The sequence below is a fragment of the Athene cunicularia genome, assembly GCF_003259725.1.
Source record: "Athene cunicularia isolate RWA chromosome 19 unlocalized genomic scaffold, athCun1 chr19_part1, whole genome shotgun sequence".
Lineage (NCBI taxonomy): Eukaryota > Metazoa > Chordata > Aves > Strigiformes > Strigidae > Athene > Athene cunicularia.
In genome coordinates, this window is record NW_020799124.1 from 9,490,137 (window position 1) to 9,514,451 (window position 24,315).

Here is a 24,315-nt window from a genome sequence, read left to right on the forward strand (position 1 = left end):
AAAGAATATTTTCTGGTATCTAATACAAAATATTTCTAGACTGAGTGCTTCATCACATTTTGGCTTTTTATTTTTGTTTAAAGTTCACTTATAAATAAATTCCCCATCTTAAATGCTTTTTAACATGTCTTTTTTCTAATTTAAGTTCCTTAAAGATGGAAAATACTTCTTACATACATAACACCCAGCTGGATTTTCAAATTCAGTTTTGCAGAATTTCAAGAATGAAATATGTTGATTTATTTAAAGAGCTGCTTGGGTGCTGAAGGCACTATGGCCTATCTATAGGCCTCAGGGAAACTTTCCTCAGGGAAACTGAGCCACATACTTACTACAGAATAACTGTTTTACAACACTCCTTCCAGTACAATTTAGTTACTCAGAGCAGCTCCAGACATACTCCTGCAAAATACAAGTCACTTTAATTTTAGATTAAGGACTGAAAACAGGATAGCTATGCTAAAACAGTTCATTCTGCAGCAGCTAAGCTATAAAGAATTTTCCCTGGCATAAAAGTATGCTCATTGGTATAACTTCTTTTTTTAAAGCAACAGTTGTGAAATGGCCACAAAAGTCACTGTTAAGACAGAGCAAGAATGTATTTTGCACTCTTTCTCTTCCCCAGATTTCATTTCATGAACCTTCAGATCTATACTGGGGCTGAGGAATCAGGCTTTAGCAAAACCGTAACCATAATACTTTCCACGCTGCCCAGAAAATTTGGGATTCTCAGTTTCATTTGAGTGTTTTAGTAATTCTTAGAAATTAGACTTCATATGATAGTGCAGCAGTGAACATTCTTTTTTAATGAGTTTTGAATCCTTTGATCTCATTGGTTTCTGCTATTTGGAAATGCCAAATTTCTTTATAGCAGACGTTCAAGATAACACATTCTAAAAATTGAATAAATTAAAAGTTAAAGATAGCAGCAATTACAAGTATGCACAGAAACTACTCTGATTGTTTGTTTCCCATTGTACAGAAACTAAGTTAGGGGTTGCATTGATTTTGGAGGTGTTGGCTTGATTTTCACAATTAATCAGATACATCTAGCATGTGTCAGCTTCAATGGAACTTGTGGTTTCCAGGTCTGGCTAGCTAAGAAAATGTAGCAGGTTAATAGGGCACACATGGCCAAAGTAACAGAGGATCGGCACCTACTCTGATGCAGCTGGTTTAGTTTGAAAGATTTTTTTTTCCCTTTTTGTGCCTTGTACCCTTCAGCATTTTTTTTTCAGTACTTTTGCTGTGAAATGACACTGCTAAACTTTTCCATTGAGAAAAGCTCACCAGACCCTTCCCTCTCATCTTCCTGCTCCCAAAGTGTGTCCATTAATTTTCCTATTCAGCAATGCCCTGCCCTTTACTATGGAAAAACCATCTATTAATCAAGCAGTTTTCAGTGACCTTGGCCTCACTATGGTTGTTCAGGAGGCCTCCAAAAGACAGAGGACTCCAACTACATGGTCTGAACTTGGACACTGAGCAAACAGCCTCTTCTCAACCTACTGAGTCACCCATCTTCTAAAAGCCAGCACTCATGCCTGACCTTGAATTTGCCAAACTACTATTGGCTTTGGGGACAAAACAGTGATAACTTCTTTCCTTTATTGCTTTCTATATGATTTGATAGAACTATTTATCTGTGACATTAGTGTTGCCCTTTCTTCCCCAAGTAAACTCAGAGAGAGCAGGGCCATAAAGAAAAATGGCAGACTTACTTTTAAAAATAATGTGATTACAGCATTCTCATCCCTTCGCAAAGATGATTCATGGCACCTCTTAATTGGTACTCATGCATACTTTTTGGGTTTTTTCCCCAACATGCAAATAGAAACATATCAACATTTCAAAATAGGTGATGAAATCTCCTTCATGGCAGTTAACTACTTTAGAGACAGTTTTCATCAACATTTTCTCAAAAAAAATGATTAACATTTTTAAAGAGGCAGAAACTGTGTTTTCTCTCTGAAATCAGGGGAAGGAGAAGTCCCAGTCCCACGCTTAAATGTATTAAAGCGAGGGAACACTACTATCTCAGCTTCTAGACACAAATAGCATAGCCATATCCTCTGATGGGCTTGTCTCCAATTTGTTTTTCATTTGTTTAAATTTAAAAACAGAAAATGGGCATTTGTTCTGGTTTAAGCAAACTGTAGCAGAATCTCAGATAAATGTTTTCTTCATGACATGAGTGAAGAAATCAGCATATCAATGAAAGTTTATTCAGCTCAGGGACTGTCCCAGAAGTATCAGCCAGACAGACACCTCACTGCCTGTCCACCCCTATCAGAGCTCAGGCACAGTTCCAGAAGCATGAGACTATTTTTGCCATATGCATTATTTCTCTTAACACTGGCTGCGCTTAACCCAGACTGACAAATGTCTACACTTCTCCCTCCTCCATTGGAGGTTTGGAGACAATACAGAGGAAACAGGAGAAAGAACCCTGAATATTCTGTATCCTTGTGTTTGTGCAGTGTAACAAGCTGTTTGGTGGTCCATCTCAGGCATGGGAAAAACAATTACCCCTGAGCTAGTACAGGTTCTCAAGCCTCTGAGTGGATCGTATCTATATCAATAGACTGATAGTAACTGCGGGCAGTAAAAAGAACAGACTATAAAACCAACATCTGCTGACCTAACAATTTTTTTGAAGCTTACGAACAACATCAGCAGACATTTCTGAAAAGGTTCATAGGCCTCAATGATACTTTAATATTTTGTTATACTGAACTTGGGTCTTGTAGCTTCAACCAATATCCTTTAATAGACTGAATTAAAGAAGAAAACAATTAATTTCTCCCGCAACATGCCAAACAGTGAGTGAGAGGACAGATTGCTTATTGACTTTCCTTTGCTCTTTGTCTCTCAAAACACAGGAGCATAGTGTGTGCGTGTGCGTGTCCCATTGCACTATACCTTGTTTAACCAGGGAACACCCTGACACCCTCATTCTGGTGGTGAGGAAATTCTAACAGCAAAGCAGATATTGGGGCTTCATAGACCAAATCTGCTATCCTGGACAGCAAAACTTTATTGGGAAACTGCCCATTTGCTCTCCACTTGCAGTACTCTCTTATTCTAAAAAATAATTTTAACAAGCTAAATACTCAGACAACCCTTTGTAAATTATATGAAATTTCTCTTTGTAAATTATATGAAACTATATTGTTTTGAGTCCATAAAGTGGGTCATAAGAGGCCTAAGCATAATATATTACAAGGCTTAAGATTTTAACTTTATTATTTAGTGCAAGGAACCACACTAAGGAGTAAAGAGAGAAGCACCATGTTCCCAAAGCTCTCCCTCTCCAACAGGGTATTACAAGAAAACTGCACTCAATTTTCAGCGTACAGCTCAGCTGCCCCTTGAAATGCTCAAGGCTGAAAACTGTGGCAGCTTCCATCTTCTTATCTGCTAGTGCTTCCTCTTCCTTATCAAGTGCTTACAGACAGCAATAGGATGATACGAAAGCTGCTGCTTGTGCTGCATCAGAAAGCAAAAAGCAGCACAAATGTGTACAAACACGCAACTCAACCAAGACAAGCTACAGTTCCCCACCTGCTTGTACCAGGCCAACAAATCAAGAACCAGTTGAGAATACACTTGCCTAAACCTTCACATTTAAATTGTTCCCCTGCCAGAATACACACATACAGGAAATTTGATTAACTCCCACTCCAAAAAGGGCAATATGGTCCTTCAATACCTTTTCATCCAAGGAAAAGGACAGGCCACAAAAATACTTCGAACAACATTCAATCCTGAGACGGTGCTTCCCTTTATTTGTTTAACATCCTTGTCAAAAAAGAGCTCATACATCGCTTAGAGATAAAGGTTGCCACAGTGGTCATTATCAAAAAACCACAATCTGCACATGCAACATCCACCACATTCAACCTGTGACCTCTTAAAATTTCAGGAAACAACATGCACAGAAAGTCAACTACATTTAAGCTCTAACTCTAAAAGGGAAATAAACTTCCAAGACATATGATGTATAAAGCTTCACAGGTATCTCATGGTCCTGGATAGCAATCAATTGCAGGAAAAAAAAACCCAACTAGTCTCTTTTTCTCCTTTTTTTTTTCTGAAATCTGTCACACAAAGAATATATTTTATGGGATGCCAGTGCACTAACAATATAAACTCAAAAGCAGGCTTCTTCCTTATAGAAGACCTGAAGTCATCCTTCAGTCATTCACATTCTTAATTTAATCAGGAATGTAAACAATCATGTGTCCACGCACAATGGATCAATAGATGCTATGTCAGCACAATTTACCAATAGGGACCAGTTACTGAACAGTTGACCACTGAAGTTCTACAACAAATTTAGATTTTTTTTTTCAATTTAAAACCCTCAGAGATTACTAATTAGGCAAAACAACAATAAAAAGCCGTATCTGCAGAAAGATATGAGTGTGGATATGCTTCTTTATTGAGAAAATTAATTTTCTGTTGATGAGGTAAAGTGGAATCTAGATCAGGATCCACACACATACTGGTAACAGTAAAAACAACCAATCAACCTTAGACATGTGTCTTCTGAGTGCACAGGCATTTGCTGTAGGTGCAAATATTTCTGGCTAACTTGCATGGAAAAAAGAGGTAGGCATAGATTTTCTCCATGTTAGAAAGTTTCTATTGGAAGCTGATCCCAATCCTTGCACATTTGCCAACGAAGCAAGTCTTTTCTTGTATGTCTTTTCTAAGCGCTAAAGCCTGTCTTAAGCCTTGGAACTGAGGATAGATCTTACAAAACAGCATGTGCGGAGAAGAGCCCTACAAGGCTATAGCCGCTGCCCCTCGCCTAACAGGCAGGGTGCACTCACCACATCCAGCATCAGGGAGGGTTTTCACACTGTCTCAAGCTGCAAGGCTAGGTGGAAGAGATAGATAAAGAAGGTAAGTATCCTGTGCTTCTAAATCAGTTATGCAAGAGTGTGTAAATTACTGCCATACTACCATGCTAGGAAGGAAGAAATCCTGAACTGGCATCTTAAAGTCCTGACAACTAGCCTGACGCTGAGATTCCGATGATGCACAAAGATTATGTGGATTATCCATTATTTTAGTGCTGACATGCAAAACCAATCATGATTCATTAAACCCACCTATGCAGATTTTATGCATTTCCTGTGTATCATGCAAACTAGCCTGAAAAGGACCCCCTTCAACTTTCTCTAGGAATGTGCTGTTTGTGTGAAAGAACACATTTCACAGGGATTAAGCGGAATAATCTCTTTGCCTCACTAACACTCTTGACAAAGTAAGGTAGAGTTCAAGGGGTCTGGAAAATATCCAAACCTAGCCCATAATCCTTCTTAATTGAGTGGAAAAAAGTTGGATATTGTTTTACATCCAATCCGATTTAATATTAAGATTGCCATGGCAGACTCTGATACCATTTTGATATGGGGTACGTGCATAATCTCACGGGTGAAGGGAAAATTGTTTTCTAGTACCATTGGTTGACTCTGGCAGTTTGCTCAATTGAGGTGCTGTGTATTTGTTTGCACTTCTCCCCTGGATATACACCTAGTTCCCACTACTTTGATCCTACTTCAGTTAGATCCTCAAGTAAATTCAGGTGAAAACTCCCATGGCAAATTAGCTTACCCAAAGCTTGCAGAGACATTAAGAAATATATAGAGCAGAAGATAAAAAACCTATTGCCTCTCTGCCCAGGCACTGATGATTCTGTGAGTCTCTAGAGCTAGGTTTTGTTTGGCACTAATGAAAAAGAAAGAGGCTGTGTAATGATTTGTGCTTAGCAAGACCCACCTCAGAATCTTAGAAAAACAGTTGTGGGTTCAGAAAACAACCACTAAAATTAACTATGAGATCACCATCACAATAAAATAACTTTAGCTTAAGAAGACTAGGTTTTCAGGTCTCAGACTCAAATCGTACAAATTCTTGGTGCTCACATGGAAACCTTTTCCTATAAATGTAGTTAAGAAATTAAATTTTCCCAGAGGATCATAAAGCAACTATTAAAAATAATCAGTCACACAGGGCATCTCATTAAGAATTAAATTGACATAGATTTCAATTAGTCTCATTTCTAACTAACATAACAATAGAGCTACTGGGGCAGATAGAAAGATCTGAAGTTTCTTTTGGCTATCTTTTAGAAATTCTGGAAGAACTGAAAAAAAATCCACCCAGACAAGAAGTTACCCAACTCATAAAACATACTGGCATGTTCTAACAAGGGAAAGACACAAGTTTGCATAGGTTGAGGTAAAGCTAAGCAATATAAGTCAGACAATACTTTGAGTAGAGGTTTTATATCTACCTATCATGCCTCTTCTGAAAACCTGTATGACTAGCCTGGTACCCCGACCCAGACAGTCGCCTGGGAAACACAGGAAGAGGGGAAACTATTCGTGCCCAGTATCTTTCCAGCCTCCAGGGACATGCAGCAGGAACTTCCTAAACAACGATTGTTTCTCATATTGAATAACTCTTGATTAGTTTTTCTCTGTAAGCTTTGCGTTTCCCTGTCCACAACATTCTGGCTGCTTGCTTTAAGGTTGTCGCGGATGAAAGTATTAACACTGTAATGATTTAACAGCAAATCAAAATGTATTAATAACTAGCAACAGTTAATCATTAACCATTTTAAAGGTTTGCAAAATAATCTGAAACAGCGATTTAGCTACAGATTCGAAGGTGACAAGATTTGCACTAACTTACTATACGGTACCTTAAATCTATACATATATACATGCGCATTCACAAATACAAACCATACAAACACACAGACAGAAGTATTTGGATCCAGTAAAAATACGTGTGTCTCCACACTCGTGAAAATAACTGTGTACACCTAAACACATCGGTGAGCAGAGAGCGAGTGGGTGAAAGAGAAGCCAGCTCCAAGTTAAACTTCCCTCTTCTCGAGCTTAGGGTAAATAATCACACTGCCCCGGCATCCCTCGGCGGGAGGTAACTGAGGCTCCCGTCAGCTCCATCAGTGGACGGTGCCCCGAGGGGTTAATGCCCGAGAGTGTCGCGGCCCAGGGGAGACGCTGGTCCCAGGCCCGCTGCAGTCCAGGAGAGCTCAGGGACTCTCACGTGGGGCCGCTGTTTACAAGGTCCAAGATAATTGACACTTGTCAGATACTTATCCCTCCGGCTCGGGCAGTGAGGTGTGCTGGCCAGTTGCCAAGAACCTGATGGGTGTGCAATTCTGCTATTGTTCTCCCAGGTGATGGGCTGTTATAACCGTTCCCAACTGATAAGGAGGGCAGAGCCGGGCTCGTCAAAGGGGCGTCTGAACGCTCTAAGTACTGCCGTCAGCAATAGTTATCTCCCCAGGCTGGTATGTGGCCCGGGGCAGGGGAGGGAATTGCACCACCACAAAGGTTTAATAAGTTAGACTTAATTTCACAGCAGGATTTACTCCATTTCTCTTGAGGAACAATTTCTGTAAATAATTTGTTGTGTAAAGTTTTTGTTCATTTCTTCCTGGAACCGGGAGAAGATCTCTCTATGCATCTGAGGATGATGCACTCGTATTTGTCATGAATTCCAGAACCAAACCTGGCAGACTCTCTGTAGGAGGATGAAGTCCACTGGTACTAATGAAGCAAAATATTAGTTCATAAAGGTAGACAAACAGACCTGAAGCTCTTCTATTTAAATTTCCAGTCCCACTCATGAGTCTCTTCTTGCCATTGATCATCTTTTTTTCCTCTTCCCTATAACCCTGATATGAGGAGGTCATGCCAATCTCAGCAAATGCCAAAGAACAGCTAAATTCCAGCCACAAACCTCAAATTCCCCAGCCAGGAGCAAAATTGTAAGTGATTGTAGTGCACTATTACTACTAATATTTTTATTATTATGGGACTCATTAAAAACATTTTTAGTATCTTTTAGATGCAAATTACCATAAGACATCAATGGCCTAAGCATTATCTGTAGGAGATTAATTCTCAGTTTATCTGGAGGTACTTGCTCAGAATAATCGATGTATAGTAAGTAGTTTTGTAAGCAAGCTAATAAGCAAATTCAAATACAAACACAGCATTATCTAGAAAATTTGCAATAAGGCACAAGATGCTTTCTTTAGCCTAAATTTCTACTTTCTCAATGTTTTAAAGAGAGGGCAGTGATGATGTAACCTGCTATTCAATATGCACTGCTTCTTCTCTATGTGCTTGATTCACAGATGATGTGAATGCATGTTAGCTTCCAGCTAGGGAACATGCTATTTAATTTTAAACTATAAAGGTTCTTGCTCTTAATTCTACAGATCTTTCAGTGACAAAGATCATGACCATTGCATCACAGGCGAGTGGTGTAGTAGGAAAGAATGCCCTGTGCAGTCAGATAAGGGCCAGAAGATGCAAAAGCAAAGTTTACTAACCTAGAATTTTGAAGGAATCCTGCTTAATGTAGGATATGCTGTTTAAAAACTTCTGTGGCATGTCCTTCATGAGAGCTAAGCAGCCCTTTAATTTATCAGAACATGTGCCTGCCTTTTGGACGAGATACAGAACCAGAGTGTATTGAAAAGACTATTCATTATAAGATTATTCATATTAGGAGCGTTTCACCTCTTAACATCAGTGCCAGTGGTCATGGTATTGACCCCGGGTTTGGTACAAGTTAGATGACTTACATTAGCAGGCATGTATCTCGCATTAAAATGAATCATGAACTCCTGTTAGTGAGCTACAACACAATGTAGCAGGAACGAATGGTTGTAAACAACTGCTTGACCAAAGATCCCAATCCCTCCGCAGCATTCTAGAGCAGCCAGAAGAAGTTTGGCACATAGACAAAGGTCTATTCAGTGACAAGTCCTTCAGTTTTGGTGCCTATAACATTGTCTGGTAGGTCAGTCCAGAATAGGGTCGCATGTTTTCAAAGGTCTGACTCAAACTTCCCTGGGTTACTCATCAAACTATTTAACTTAGAGAAATACTCAACTCTCATTTATACCTGACAAAGATTTTCTTGAAATCTCTAATGTTTATAGCTAGCTGTGTCAATCTGCATCTGGGATCCAATTAGTGGGGTCACCTACTGTTTCTTACAGGGAGAAAAACTTAATCACTGCTCTACTTTTGCCCTCTTGCCAAATTCCTTGCTTACGTTAAGGCCTCTTACTACTCACCTTAAAATCATACCCCTAGCCTTAAAACACATCACTGCTACAACCCACAACATGTACTAATTTGTCATGTTTGAGCTGAGCTGTACCTACATACATCTATGCTAGGATTAAGTACACTTCTAAAACCTGCATTTATAATGCATCAGATTGTCATATGAAGTGTCAGTGTAGCGAAACCTCACTGCAAGTTACCTTAACTGCTTACCTGCCATCACTTTGATGGCAGCCGTATAGCTATATGTTTTGCCAGGTAAACCATTGGCTTGGGGATGGTAAGGAACCTGTAGGGTCCATAAGATTCTGAGACCTTTGGCCCATTCCTGAACAGAGTGCCCTGCAAAGTGACTACCCTGGTCACTCTGGATTTCTTTTGGTATTCCATAGGTATATACCATATTTTCTAATCCCTGGATCGTAGAGGACTGGTTAGTGTGAATAGCAGATGTGCATACCTGTATAAAATGTCCACATTGGTTAGCATGTATTGTAATCAACCACTGCTTTCCATTCTTGAAAGTGCTTCCCCACCCCCTCCAGCAACGTTATCATGTCAGGTACAAGGGTCAGGAGAGGTGGGGCTACTTTATTCAATTCCCTATAATCTACTGTCATTCTCCATGAACCACCCATTTTTTTCACAGGCCATATGGGACTGGTAAAGGCAGGCAAAGCAGTGGAAATTTTGGGATTTGGGCTTCCATAAGGGCATCTATTGTTTCTTGGATTTCAGTCTCTCCTTCTGGTATTCTATACTATTTTGCTCGTACAACAACCACTGGTACAGGTACTTCAACAAGGTCCCACTAGGTATCCTCTAACCAATGTAATTGATCCTGTTTGTGGCAGAGAGGAGTTCTGTCCAAATGAAAACAATCCTTGCACTGTTTCTATGTCTCAACCCAGCAATACATCAGTTCTTAATATGTATCCACGATTGGTGCCAATAACACAGGGGTAGAGAACGGAGGATTTTTTCCAATAGCTAGGGTGTCTACAGTCCTTACTGCTGGAGTGGCAGACCCACACAGACCACAGATATGGGTAGTAGCTTTACATGGATTCACCGTGCTGTGTAAGAAAGTCACCTGTGCCCCAGTATTCACTAAAGCTAAACCCACTCTCTCTCTGCCTGAGTACCACTGAATACATAGGGGTACATAGGGGTGGGGGTCCCCTGGGTTGTAGGCTGCAACAGATGCTTGGACTTTGGGGGATCTGCCTTTCCTTTGCTGCCTTTTTCCAGGTAACTTCCACAGAGTACTAGGAGCAGGGGGGACTGAGGGTTTAACATGATTTTGTTGATTAGCAGGCAGTCTCTGCCATCTCTGAAAAAGCTCTGAGGCTGGTAAGCCATTATCTCATCTTTTGACACTCCTGCCTGCAATAAATCTGCCCACCTTTGTCTTCTGGTGTCTTTGCCAGTAATTTTCAGTGCTCCACCTGATACTTTGGCTTTGCCCTTCTGAACCACTCTAACCTGTTTCTCAGACCCCCCGCTCACTGTTATTAGGTCCCTCATTTGGTTTACCAAAACACCTGCAGTTCCCGTAGCAGGCATCACAATTCCCGACAGAAATGGCTTTAACCTATTTGGGGCCCCTTTAAGCAATTGTCTTTTCACTGGTTGAGTTATCACCACCCCATCAGGACCAGTGCCATCTGTTAATCCAATAGCGACTCCCAGTTGTTGTAAGGTGCTTATCCCTTCCTCTGTGGTTTGCCAGACTCCTACCACAGCTGCTAGTTCACTGGGTGTAGGATAAGCACCCACCCCATTATCCCAAGCTCTAACTATCCAAACTAATAAAGACTCACCAGATTGCTGTCAGAACATGGTTAGAAACTCATGTATTTCTTTCAGGGTACATGTCCTGAGCTGCTCAATAACATTACCACCTATTTGCCATTCTTCCCACATTTGTACCAATGATTTAGCTTGCACAAAGGATGGTCCTGGTTCCATATCATATTCAATATCAGAGAATGAATCTGAAGAGGTGCTTCAGATATTACCATCCTACTCCTCAGGATTCCATAAGGGACACGACACAACCGCCCAAAATTGTGCAGCAGTTGCCAGAGCCTTATCATACCACCTCCAACGGTTATTTGCTATTCTCAGCATTAGTTGCTCAATTTCATGGGTTAAATCCTGCCTCTTCTCTGCTTGAGTGGTAATAACTTCTTGTGCTATGGATTTGCATCCCATAAATCCCCAGTTTCACATTCTAGCTGTTTCACCCATTGCTGTAAAACTAACATATCATCATCCAATGCCTTTATTCCAGTTATCAGATCCCAATCTAACTTCCATGCCATCTTTTGTGATGTTTCTGAAGGGTCATGAAAAGGCAGGCTCAGTAAAGCCATATCAAGGGTCCCCAGGGTTACTTCTTCCCCCTTTGCTAATTCTGGCCAATGTTCTGGGCTGGCCAATTTAGCAAGAAATGTAGCTAGTGACCCCCACTGCTCCGTCTGGGGCTGTCCTGGCATGCTGTGAGAACGAGCAGCTTCATCTGAGCTCTTGTTTTCCCCTTTTGCCTTTTTTGACTCCGACATTGGCATTGCTGTTTGTGTTTCCTGCTAACTACAACACTTGTCAGATCCAGGCAGTGACACCGGACTGGCCTCCATCAGTGGTGACACCTCACTGGACCCAAGCAGGCTTGGATACACAAACACAACACATGCAAAGATGATCACAAGGCTTTTATTACCTCAGCATCCCAGAGGAGGTTCCCCAATAGGTACCCGGGTGAGGTAAACAGCAAGTGGGAAGGTGCAGGGCCAGTGGAGTGGCCATGGAGTGGCAGTCCAGAGCCAGGAACAATGGGTGTGGGTTTATGAGGTTTTTATGCAAAAATGCATATGCACAGTAAATCTGGGTGACATGATGGCTGGTGGAGAGCCTTGCAGGTGGACACGTATGGGGAAACCCAGCCAAGAACAACATAAGCATTAATATGCTACAATGTGAACCAGACATCTCTGCTGCCTGAACTAAGCATAAAGGGATTTATTATAAAGAATCTGGGAAATGGTTGTACCGACCTCCATCACCCATCTCCTTGCCATTCTTCCGCACGTAACTGTACAGACAAACAAAACCCGTTACTTTTGTCTATATTCAGTTCCCTAGTGCAAGGGGAAACACAATAAAGTGACCTGACACTATTGACCTGGTAAGGCAAGATCTTACCTATGATCCCTTCAGGTGTACATTAGTGCCCAAAGTGCAAAGGAAATGAAAACTGGACTACTGATTTTAAGTACAAACCATCCACATGCTGCACAGAGCCTACACATGGGACAGCAACTAGGTTTCAAGCCAGTATTTTTGGATATTGTTGAAAGCACAATAACAAATTTAATGCTAAAACAGATAGCAATTTTATTTGCTGCCAATCTTCCAATCTTCCCCCCCAATTTTTTTTTTTGTTTTCTTACCTAGCTGGTTTTGAATCAGAAGTTGTGGTTTAAAAATCATCTACATTTGAAATAAAAAATACAGAATTTAAATAAACTGATTTTCATTTCTTTTTCATATTTCAAAATTTTAAAAACTAGACAAGCTGATAAGACATCTTTCCTTCCACTTCTTTGCAAAAAACTTCCACATTGAATTATACCAGGATTTAAGGGAAAATATTAGGCAAGCTTAGACACATTTTGATGTGTATTCAAAACTATCATTGTGTTTATCTTCATGTTGCAGAGCATCCTATATACAGCACTGTGGGAAACCTAGACTGGAAAGCATTTGTGCTTTCAGTATGAGCATTTCATTTGTTAAGGCTCACAGTCCTTCGATTTACAGAGGAAAACATTCACCTAAAGTAAATACTATCTCAACCACTGAAAGCCATCTCTGAATTTTAAAATAGCTATCAGCTCATGGGAAATTATTTCCAAGGCATAAGAATTTAGAGTGTCCTTAACACTGTAACACCCCCACAAAAACCCCACACCCCTTCATACACGTAAATAAACAGCAGGCTGTATATTAATTAACACCTATTATCTACCTATTGCTTGGTGACATTGTTACAGCCCAAACAAGTCAATTTCTACAGAGTGATTAGGGTGTAATTTTCCATTTAAAACATACAGGATGCATGCACAGACAACTAACATCCTATACCCCCCAACACATCAAGCTTTGTCTAGAACTGGAAGAACTGCACCAGGCTAATGCTGTTTTAGATGACCACAGTCAGCTGCTCCAGGGCAGCCAGAAGCGCAGAAGTGGAACCAGGTCATTTTGCAAGCCTCCACTTACAGATCCCCTGTACAGCCATACATTCAGTCTTAAAGTTACTTGGCCAAAGTGTAACATAGTTAATTGCAGTCACTGAATACATGTATTGAAACACTGAAAACTTTCCTCTCAAAGACACTTCACTGATGTATTTGGTCCTTGTCTCCTCCAATCAAAAAAAAAAAAACAAACCCCAAAATAAACCAAACCAAAAAACCCCCAACATTTGGCTGTAAATCCATTCTTTGTTTTACAGTGTTAGGAAAACATTTTTTCTTTCCTTTGAAGGCTGTTTGCTTCAAAGATCAGGTGAGATTTTGCCAGTTAGTGAAGATGACTTCCACTGCAAAGCAGAGCTTTTCAGTTTTGCTGATATTTCTTGTATGCAGGCACCTACTTTAGAAGACACATTGGGAAGCATTAAGTACCATTTGCCTATAATTAAAGACTGCCTACATTTCTTAATGTGCATACATATAGAACACAGAAAACAGATCACAGGGAGAAATGAAGAAAAAATGCCTGATCTATTGGCAGAACAAACAACTAACTTTCCCTGGTTTCTCTGATGACACAGTGCCTGGAACATACCAGTCATGCACATTGCAATTAAGTACAAGTTCTTGTAATCCAAAAAATCATTAACAGAAGAGGCCATGTCCTCCCATGGCCTGGGTTGTGGATGGTAGGTTTTAATTTACTAAATTAAGACAATCTCACTGAGAGGAATATCCTCATTTTGAGACAGGCATGCTTTTGGGCACCTGTGTTATCATCCAGCTTCTCTTGCCAAATGCAGCTGAAATCAAGGACAAAAAAGCATATCTCTCTCTCTCAGAGAACAGCTTGACCGCTCCCACCTCTAAGTTTCAATCAGTTCAAACAAACTGACCTCCAGTCTTCTCCAGTTTGTTTGAACAAGGCTGAATAACTACAAAATAATCACCTCCTTTAAAAAGAATGCAATGTTGAAGTCACTTAAGAGGTTAACTCATAAGAAAACTGAGGCAAAGAGAGGTAAGTAATTACACTGAAGTCTGCCTGTCAGTTAGCAGCATAGCCAGAAACACAAAGCAGAACTCTAGCTCCCAGTTTTATCCTCCCACACTTGGAGTAATGCCTCTCACTATCATCACTCAAGGAGTAACAAGGATCAATGCAGGGGCAACAGGCAGAAGGTTGTGCAAAGTAAATGAAACATAGGACAGTGCAGCATACACTTCAGGGAGATGTGAACAGGGAAGTGTTTAAGTGGGATACACCAAACTCAAGATAGAAAAAGGGATGAGGAGGCCATGAAGGCAACACTAACATGACTAAATATTTTTAACGATAACTTGCATGTGTTCAGAAGTTAAGACTTACAGACAGAAACAGGCAGGCAAGAGATTCTATGCAACATACTGATCACCTGGATAAGAAATGCAATACCCTGTTTTCATGGATACAATTCTCCTGATGTAACAGAGCTCTGAGTGTCAGAGCTGAGTGTACACAGTCTGTCATCTTTCTCCTCTTCTGCTGCCTTTGCAAAACTCACATAAGGCTCCTTCTTTCAGGTCTTCTTTAGAGGCCTTGGGCTATTTTACCATACACGGACCCTGAAATAAAAGTTATGAAGTTATCCAGTTAGCTCAACTATTAAATTCCTGTCCTTAATGGTAGCATTAAATCAGCCAACATCCGCCATCCTTGTCAGCTCTCAGGTTGAAAAAATTCCAGTTACACCAGGTTACAACCCAAAACATACAGCAAAGCCCAGAAATTACTGTTATATTTCCTTCCCCTATTCTTTCTGGAAAAGTCATAGATATGACCTGTAACACTGCACTGAGGTATTTAACCTCAAGGTGTTATGTGTATCCCTGATGATCAGCTCTGTAACTCTGACTCATCACAAACTTCTCTCTCCTTCTGCTTGTTGTTGGAGTAAATATCCTGTGGAGCAAGTGGGGGGATGCATTTGGAGCTCCAAGTTCCTCTCCCATTAATATCTGCTCACCAAACTACTGCTTCTGCATGAGTAGTAGCCAGAGGTGCTCCCAAGAACACAAACGTTGGCAGCAACACTGACACTCAAGCAAGGCTGCTTTTCTGGGATGTATAGTTACTTTCAACAGAATCACTGTAGTTTAATTCTTTACATGAGAACAGGGCTTGAGCCAGACATTTGCTGAATTCCTCCTTAAATAACAGATGCAAACCCAAAGTATCACATATACATCCTGCTGCTGACATCCCTTTTCCAAGGCAAGATAACCCATCTGACTGACAGATCCACAGCTACATCATTGGCTTTGATTCAGAAGGCTGTATTCTGAAGGGTGAGCCATTTGCTCAGCTGCTGTTAGGCTACAGCTGATAATTCAAGTGCATTCAGAACAGAACATGTGCCGAGTTCACCTCTGTGCTTTTTGTGACTCTGAGATACAAGGCTTTTCCATTCATCAGGTTTGTCAGCTTATTTGGGCACAGCAGAGGCTGGGAGACTTATCTTTGCTCTACGCAGGGAAGCAAAGATCCATACTGCAGTGCACCCAGCCAATTTTCCTTTCTAGTTATCTGTGCAGAAAATACACCACCTTCTGCACTGCCCTGAGCTGATGAGCCCCTACCAACTGCCTTACTTGAAAGCAACCTGTCACTTTCATTACACAAGACACTTGAAAACATATTCTTCCCAAGCAAAAGATGCATTACACGGAGAATACACTTACTCTAATTAGAACAGTCTTTTTGTCTATTAAAAATGACAGAAAGTATCCGGCAATCAGAATTTGGCTGCAAGTTTGACCTGCACAAGCTAAAGTAGCACAGTTCACTGCTGGCTACGAAGATTAAAATGATGAGATCAAACCAGCATCTGTGAAAGCTAGCTCATCCTCCTTGTAAACACAGAGAAGGCCAAACGATCATTTGTTTGAACAGTATAAGTGCCATCAACCAAATTCTTTACAAACCAATTTTTATTAGGTGTATTTGTCTACATTATTTCAGGAAGATACAATAAGTAATGCAAATACAGAAATAATCATCAGCATATTTAACTGCCATTTTGCAAAAAAGCATACAATTTTTATTAACAAGTAAATATTGGGTTGGGCTGCACTTGTGATTAAGATGAACCAAGACATTAGAAATCCAGTATTTAAACTATTTGCCTGATTAACTTTGATTCTCTGAAGGAGTTCTCACATCTAAGAAACTATTAACCACTAGCAGGAAACAAGCAGGTCAGAGCAGAACCAAAGAGGATCCATTCTCTGGTGACCCCGAGTATATCTACTCTTGTGACACGCATCATGTCTCATGCCAGAGGACAAACTGTTAGAAAATTTTAAGTGAAATGCATGTCTAAGAATTGGACAGGGAACAAAGTATTGGTTAAGTATGTGGAGAAGCAAAGGGAGAGGTTGAAATGGTGGCAGCTGAAAGAAGCTCAGCACACTATGCATGGAAAAGTTTCTGGACATTACAACCAGAATTGTGATGCTGCAAATAAACAAGGTTGGTTAGATTTCTGATTGCCTAAGTTAAAATGAGTAGTATCACCCTATATCTGATTTTATTACCCTCACAGAGGCCACCACTGTAGCTTCCTCCTATACTACCAAAACCTTGCCACACATACCCCCCCAACATATCCACTTATTGAGGAAGCCTACAGCCATCATTTAATTAAGCATCATTTAGACTTCCATAGAATTTGTGTAGACTGGATTCTCTACTGCATTATACTACTTCACACACAGCTCCTGTGAGGTCAGGGGAGTTAACACAATGGACCTCTGAGTAGTGGAAAGGAAATTAGACCAACTGTCTTCATAATTTTGAACAGCCATCTGACCATTCATCTATGGCTCATACCTTTATCACTTACTGAACTGATGAGAAATATCTTTGAAGGCATTAGGTTCTCATTTGAATCAAGATCTTTATGTTCTGCTTGCTTTAAACAGAGAGTTTGCCTGTGTTTGTCTAAGCAAAAAGTGGATGATCTAAAGTACCACCAATGAATGTCCTTGTAACAGAACTCAGTTTGCAGACTCTGTGGTTGCTCGAAGTTGATATAGCATGGGTGACTATCATTGTCCTGCCTACATGACTTCAGAAAGTAGGAAGTGTGCATGACAAGATGGTTACGGGGAGAAAACCAACCAAGGGCAGCACAGTGCCACTGGAAGTAAGTAAGCAAAAGAACAAGCTCCGAGTCTTCCAATGTGTCCTTATTGCTTTTCTTAACACACCAGGAAACTGTGTTTCATTCAAAATATTAAACTATGTATTTTAAACTGCTTCATGAACTTGCTGAGCCTGGTATTTGAAGAATGAGTCTGTTCAGCATTAGAAAATTACAGTGGTGGAATTAGTTACAACATACTTGTAAATTGTTGCCCAAAAAAAAAAAAAAAAAAAAAAAAAAGAAGAAAGCAAATGTTGCAGATTTACTGGAATATTTGCCACAAGAAATAAAAACGTGATTTATCAAATTTGGGACCCCTATGAAATTCTAAATAAAGCTGCAATTAGAGAATTAATGATGCAACACCCGTATTAGCAGCTGTCACACTCGATGTAGTAATTAAGCGACTCAAAGCTTTTGTTAGAAAGGTATAAATATAACCACCCCTGTTTTACAGACAGGAAAGGAGTAGCAAAATTAATCACTGTCATCACCTAAATATAAACTCAGAAGTACATGACTTCAAGTTTCATTCTTTGGATCATGCTTACTAGATCAGCTCAGTTAAATTTATTCTACACTCATGACACTCACAGAGAAGGGCAGTGAGCGTGCAAGCTACCTAATTCTCTGTGTAGTTAGTACACAAAGCACCCCATGGTTAGTAAAGTGAAATAAGTAGGGATTCTATCAAAATACAATATTAGAGATTAGAAGTACATCAATGAGCAAAGAAGCCTGAAACTCAATTAACTGAATTCACCAGTTTGTCAGAAACACCTTCCCCATCTGTAAAAAGGATAGCTATACTCCTCTACTTCGTCAGAGGGCCCAAAAGCATGCAGAAGTAACATTGTCATAGAAATCATGTAAGCAAGTAGAATACATTTACAAAAATATTTTTCCTAAATTCAACAGCCACTAGATTTTCTGCATCCAGCTGAAAGCACTCTCACAGTCTTGGAAGAAGTCCATCAGGTTTTCACCTGACTTCCTGGCCTAACAGTGGTGGGATGGAAGCTGTGAATTCATCCAGGAAGAACAAAAAGTAACAAAAACTTTATTGAAAATAAATATGCTGAATTGATTAAGAAAGAACAGAGAAATTAGCCATAGTATGTTAAAAAGCAGATATGCAACTTTAATTGTAGCTCTTTTAATATGTGCTAGATACATTTCCCTCTATTTTGGACAAGCACTCATAAAAAGAAGAAACAATTTAAGTAATCTTAAAATATAAAACTAGAATGAATTATGACACATATTAATTATATATTTTATTAGAAATTTAGTACTAGAACTGCCCATATTTATCTAAGCTGAAGGTGGAAAAAGGAATTGTTGTACATGTTTATCAGAGCTATCACCCCATGACTTTTTAAGTTCAGTTTACGTTGCTGCCCTCTATCATATGCATAAGCAAGTCTCAAATGGGTGGCATTGCTCCTAAGAACAAGTATAGATACTGGAAAATCTTCCAAAAAGCCCTATCTATAAAAAAGAGAAACTTCTAGTCTCTGGTTCTTGTTGCAACACTGAGTAATCCTGACACTTGACACTGGCAAAAACCATGAAGTTTCTGTGTGGCCAAAGGCTATCACTATTATAATTCTTTAAATAGACATATACACCTTTTTTTTTTTTTTTTTAACAATGCAACTGTTCCATCCTAGAAATTAAACTTTTAAAAGAGAAAAACACTCCTTTAAATAAAGCAAGGAACCTGGGAGAGCCTTAATCCAGTAGTTATGTATTCTGGTCAAGAAGCACTGACATTAGAGATCTTGGCATATACAGCAAGAACTTATATTCAGCCTCTTAAATCCAAATGTATCACTAAAATTAAATTAAAATTTACAGGCACAAACAGAACACCAAATTTTGTCCAGATTTAGTCACTGATAAAAGAATTATATTTATCAACATGTGGCACATCTGGAGGAGTTACAGCCATGAACCGGATGGGGAGTAAATCAGGACAGAATTAGACCGCTGGAGTGCACGGCTGTATGGCAGCCAGATGTGCTTTCTGTCAACAAACATAATCCCTTTCGAGTCATTGACTCCATCACCAGCAAAAGTGGCATTATTAGCCAATGCTGTGCATGCAGTTTCACTAATGTTCTCCCTCCGTTTCAGGGATAAACATATGCATAATCCTGCACTGCATGACTGCCCCCCACTAAATAGGAGTCAGGCAGATTGGTCAGACCACACAAGCTGAAGGTCAAACAGTGCAACTTGTAAAATGTCCAGACTGCAAACCCTTTACTCCTACTGGTAAGCAGTCTCCTTACTTCCAGTTCCCTGAGTCAGTGGGTAACTGCTTGCCAGAGGATTCACCTCAGAATAGTATAAATACTTCTATCTTAAGAAACATGAAGCAATTGCCATAGTATATGTGACAGTAAACTGGGGTAAAACAGACAGAGAATTCATAACTAGAAATAACACAACCATCACAAGAGATTTGTCTCTGATAGATATAGAATAGCAATGATTCTTCTCTGGAAGATGATGATGTATCAGACAACCCTGCAAACTCCCTCCTAGTCTGTATATGCTAATTCTAATTTTCAGTGGCTACCTAATGCATGGAAAGGAGGGCTAAAGTTTTACTGCTCAACACAGATGAAGAGTAGAACAATGAACTAAAACAAAAGTTCAGATTCCTCTAATGATAATCAAGATAACCAGCATTTCACTTATGTTACTGATGCTGCCAGGATTATTGCTGAAGAAGACTATCACCCTAGTCTGTTTAAAGATGACAAAACATGACTCATGGCAACTTAATGCAACTTTATACAAGTGCAAGTATCACTTGCACTCTGAAACCAAAATAATACAATGCAAAACCCTTTTAATAAAGGAGAGCAAGTTTAAAGCTTCATGACTGACACTGCTATGTCTATGGAGGCAAGGACTGAGTATACCTTGCTAACTGACGAAGAAAAAGCATCAAATCAGTTAAGTGAATTAATGTTCCCTGGAAATGACATCAAGGTGGCATTTAGAAATATTTTTAAAGGTGTATTACGCTGAAGTGACTAACACACATTTTGTACTGAGCCACCAAAAAAATTTACTGGATTCAGTTCCCTGGCTTTAGGGATGGGAGTTTTAGTCTAACAATTTAAGACATGAGAGCTGCTCTTATACACACAAAGATTACCTAGGTAGCATCAGAGGTATATAATGTCTTAGCTCATAAAAGGTCACCTCAGTAGTTCATACTACATCCATGGGAGAAAGGTGAATTACTCTAAAGTAGGTGAATTATGCTGACAGTTTTATTTAGCAGAATTTATTGGAAGAGATGAACAATTTTCTCAACTGATACAGAAGAACAACAAAGCAGCAAGCTTTGCCATTAAAAGCTGTATACATTTAAGATTTCCTTATGGATTTACATTTTTCTAGGTTTAATTCTAAACTATTTTAACCATTTTTCTTAATGGGAGAATTGTTCTCCTGCTGTGTGTTGAACTGTGTGTCTTATTAATAAGTACTATGAAAAAAAGCATGCCTGAAAATGGAGTTAGACAGCCAGCTCCTAGGTGGAGTGAATAAGGCATGAGCTTTTCCCAAAACCCTTCTGAAAGAGCTGCACAATGTACCTTGTTTACAGTCAGCTAATTAGGGAGACAAACACACTGGCTTGGCCTACTCCTGATACAGTGTCTTCTCTCAGCTTTAAAGGCATTTTCACTGAGCTTCACCAGTACAGTGAAATATTAGTGCTTGGTTTAGAACAAATTAGCAAGTTGCCAACCAATGCAAGTAGCATTGACTTATGTTGCTTCCCCACTGAAAGTTATTATTTTAATAGCTGGTATGAAATCCCAGGACTATCTTTTAAATTCTATAGGTTAAATACAAGTAGACAATAAAAATCTACACCACTTTATATCTTTCCTGGGCAATCGAGCTCTAGAATATTTTATACTATACAAATGACAGCATCACTCTGCCATACATAGAAAAAATCAGAGTGATTATTAGTCAGGAAAATCTTTAGCAGTGCAATACATTCCTTGCTGCAGCTGTTTTCAGAATGGAAGTGATCATTACTCAGACTTGCCAAAATCCCTAAAGGGGCGGAAAGTCATTCACAGTTCACCATTTTCTGCCTAGAGACTGTAGGAGTCATGGTAAGCATGGAAAAAATCAGCACATTGGGGAGGTTACGTAGGAGCAGAATTCTCAACTGGAGAAATAGGTAATTTTCACAGCACCTCCTTCCCTATTATGTAAGTGTTCCTAAAATAAGTACTAGACAAACAATTTTTGGGTGGTGTCTACTAGCGTAAACTGCCATGTATTTTAACTTTAATTTTGCATCTTACAGCTGAAAAATAAGTTTAATGCCTGGTGATATGACAGCAGCTAAAGGGCAATGATAAGTCCCTTACAGGGCTGTGCACATGGCAATAAAGACTACAGAAACAGATAGGTATGTTTTCCCTACAGAATTAGATCAGGTGATTGGCACAGGAGACAACAGCACAGGAAGATCAAAAAAATACACATAAAAAAAAAAAATCACACTGGAGTTCTGGAATAACTTTGGGTGCTGTGCTTGGTATTGTTTCTCCCTAGTACTTACCATGGAAAAACACCAAAAAAATACCATCTCGATTTAGAGTACGTCCTCTGTGCACAGTAGAAGCACTCCTGGCCATGGTGAAAGGAACAGCTGATCTTCAGCTTCTAGCCTCAGGAAAAACAGTCTGCTTGGTACTGAAGGATTTCTCTGCAAGCTCTAGGCCTAAGTTTAGTGCTCACTGTACAGCTTATGAGCTGTATCAGGGCTAGCAGCAGTCATATGGGAAAAAAAAAATTGTTGCGCTAGAAACAGCGCTGGTTGTTTTCCTACACTGACTGCAATACTGTTTTGTTTTTTTTTTTTAAATCCCCAATCTGAGAATTTTATAAATAATTGGATTTCAAGTAACAAAATTAGAGAGGAAAAAACAGTAATAGTATCAAGCCCAGTTCATTTCTTCCTTATTTGCATCTAAGCAGAATCAAGCAACAGAGCTGTTTATTTTAGAAAATGCCTGTGCTATTTCATTGAATAAGATTACTGAAAGAAAATTAAAAGTCCTTTGGGCTAGATGAATTTGGCCTGAAACTATCACAAATGAGCCTTATCCATAAACCCTTTGATTCAAGAACAGAACATTTCTGATCACAAGGAGCAGCAAGCTCAGCATCCCGTTCTATCTACAGCTCCCAGAGCCTCATTCCTACAAGCCAGGCCTATGCACAGGCAGGGCAAAGCCAAGGGAATTTGTTTGCCTTAGGCTTCTTATTGGAGTGAGGCTTTAATCTCTGAATGCTTGCAAACTCCTGGCTAACAACGGCAGCCTTTATACCTTTTCCCTCCCCTGACAGCCATTTTGTTTTATTAGGGTTATTGAGACAGGATTACTTAAGAGTTTATTAACACAAAGCCACCCACAGCATTGAAGGAGAAAAAAAAAAAAAAAAGAAAAGAAGGCAACACAGTTATCTATATAGCTATCACCATCCTAGACTCACAATTATTTTCTAGCTAGGGATTCACATTTCCTTGTTGGCACCAAAAGCTGACTCACCTGCTGAAGCAGGCCAGGCTGCCATTCCAGCAGCTACTGCTGTGCCGCTGCTGACAGGACACAAGGGGACAACACAACCTACCTCTTTAAGGAACCTTCTGGAAGTGTCAGCAGCATTTTAAGGATTTGGTGCTTTAACTATCGTGGAGAGGTGGGTTCTTTAGCTGAGGCCCTTTCCCCTCAGGAGTCAGGCTCACGACCCCACCCCGTGCCCCAGGGCAGTGTTTGCTTTTCCCTCCTCCTCCCTTAGCTCCAGTGGGCCTCGGCTCCTGTGGCTCCCCCCAGCCCTGCCGAGATGTTTCCTGGGACAGAGGGAAGGTGTTTGCGGTGACAGGTTGTTAAATCGCTTCCCTGTGGCCCAGGTACTGGGAGTTAGAGGCCGCTCCTGGCGGGAGGCCCGTGCTCCGTGCTTGTTGCTGAGATGGCTGGAGAGGGAGACCAGCCCCGGAGCTGTGGCACGGTTGGGGCCTGAGCGCTTTTAGCTCCATCGTGTTATACTCGTTGCTGTTTCGTAAGTCAGAAAACACTTGCGGGCAGCCCCGTGCCCTCGCAGCTGTGCCAGGAGTGCCAGCGCGCCCCAGCCCCAGCGCTGTGAGAAGGTGGGTGCGGGGCTGGGGCTTGGGCCTGTTTCAGCTCAGGGATGGCACCAGCCGCCCCTTCAGAGGGTTTGGGTGTGCAGCCTCTGGGGGAGCCTCTCTGCTGGCTGCTTGCTGTGTTTTAAGGGACTCCCCCTTGTTGTTCCCTTGGCAATTTGTTGTGCCAGCATGAAAGGTTTCAACCTGAGGTAAATGAGAGTGGATGCCTAAAATACACATGGAAAAGAAAAGTCACCTTTCCCAGGGGAATGGGACTTAAAAAAAAACCAAAAAAAAGGTTTGGAAAATAAATCCCAAATATAGCTATGTCTTTGCCACACAGCATGAGTTAGTGCTGGATTTTGCAGCATGTTACATTGCTCTTAAGGCCTAGCTCACCTTTATTTCTGTGCCTATCTGATGGATTTCCAGTGCTTTATTAGGCTTTCCTGGTTAGAATTGATTTTTTTCTTTAGAAGTCTTTTCCCTGATCAGGGATTTTTCTGCATTAATGAAGCAGTATGTTCATGTATCTATAAACGGAATAGCATACGCTA